The sequence below is a fragment of the Solanum tuberosum genome, unplaced genomic scaffold, assembly GCF_000226075.1.
Source record: "Solanum tuberosum cultivar DM 1-3 516 R44 unplaced genomic scaffold, SolTub_3.0 contig00713, whole genome shotgun sequence".
Taxonomy (NCBI): Eukaryota; Viridiplantae; Streptophyta; class Magnoliopsida; order Solanales; family Solanaceae; genus Solanum; species Solanum tuberosum.
This window is the reverse complement of record NW_006241341.1, coordinates 1-1,545: the sequence shown is the minus strand read 5'-3', so window position 1 is coordinate 1,545 and position 1,545 is coordinate 1. Positions and strand designations below refer to the sequence as shown.

The 1,545-nt window shown below is 36.2% G+C and overlaps 1 pseudogene; it reads left to right on the top strand.

Moving 5' to 3' along the window:
- Positions 1-60: 60 nt before the first annotated feature.
- Positions 61-1,230, top strand: LOC102601047 (uncharacterized protein At2g38710-like; annotated as a pseudogene).
- The last annotated feature ends 315 nt before the right edge of the window (positions 1,231-1,545 follow it).

Genomic DNA, 1,545 nt, shown 5'->3' with positions numbered 1-1,545 from the left:
ACACTAAAGCTTATCATATCATGTGACATCATATTCATAGTTATATTTTAACTGAAATTAAAATCCATTTGCAGTGCTCTCAGGGACCACCATTTCCCCCCAATACAAGCTAAAGAATTACCTTTTCTAGAATGTACAGTTTCCATTCTAACTAATTAATAAACTGCAGCCAACTACCTTGACTAGGAGGTATTACTTTCAAACTTGCTCTGTTTCTTAAAGCAAGGGGGATATATGTATGCTTGACATATCTTTCTGTTATTATATTGCATCATCGTGTAGTCTACCAAATTCATGAGCAGCAAAATATTTCTAATAAGAAGAAATGCTTCCCTAATCCACACTCAGATTGGATGGGCAAAAAAGACAAAGAAGCTTGTTTTCTTTTGGAACATTACATTCATTGTGTAATCCCTAGGAGATCCTATGAACGTAGATTAGATACAATTGTTTACTTTTCTTTGGATAGAGGTACTCTTCAAAATTTGTATTTGGAACATGTTGACTTGATCAGTTGTCCATGGACTCATAGATCTTCCAAAATCATGTGAATTGAAGCTCAAACAGAAGTTGTCTTTTCTTGCCCACAATCCAGATTGTAAGATTAATTGTCAGATGACTTTCCTATGTCATACATGATACTCTTATGTTCTTGTACATGGTTAGGTGATCATGATTCCACTGCAAAGATTCTCATTATTGCTTTTGACACAATAGATAAAAATGTCGTCTACCTGCATTTCTCTCTCCTACACTATTTTGTTCCTTTATTGGATGTACTAGTCTATATTCTGAAGAATGTAGTGGGTTCCTCCAGGTGGGAAGGCATGGAATGATTATTGAATTTACTGACCCTGATTATAAAGCAAGGAGAAGTGCCACATACCTGCCTGAGATTGCTGTTCACGAAGGTGATTTTTGTCTCTCAGCCTCATCGCTGACAAGAATGTGGTGCATCATTTTTTTTCCGTTAAGCTTGTCTGGCACTTCTGAATTCGGCTAATTTCTATGATGAACTTCGTGAATTTTGTCCCCAGGCTGGACACAGATTGAAGCAATTGACTCGTAAGAAAAGCCGGTTACGATGGAATTATAACTGAATCACTGAGAAAGCGAATCCATCTAGCTCGTTATCAGAGCACGTTATTTACTATGCACTATGGTGAATATGTGGCCTATGTGAAGAATAGCAGAGGTATCACTCCGACTATTGATGGTGTGAAACCTTGAGAGTGGATTCTTGGGAAGTAATATCTACTGAGACCAGTAGATAATTTGTTTTGAATTCCAGTCAGTAAGTGTTGTCACAAATCTTACGTTATTCTTCAAAATTGCAATTGGTAAAAAGAATTTAGGTTTGACCACGTCAACAAAGTGCTTTTGTGGTTAACTAATTGATGTAATATAATTGTCTGCTTTCTACGGTTAAAATTATTCTCATAGTTACTTTTCATTCAAGTGGGCTGTGTGTGCTGAACCAATTTACTGCTCATCTTCAAATTAGAGTAACTCACTTTTGTTGGTAGATTGGTAAGACAAGTTTTA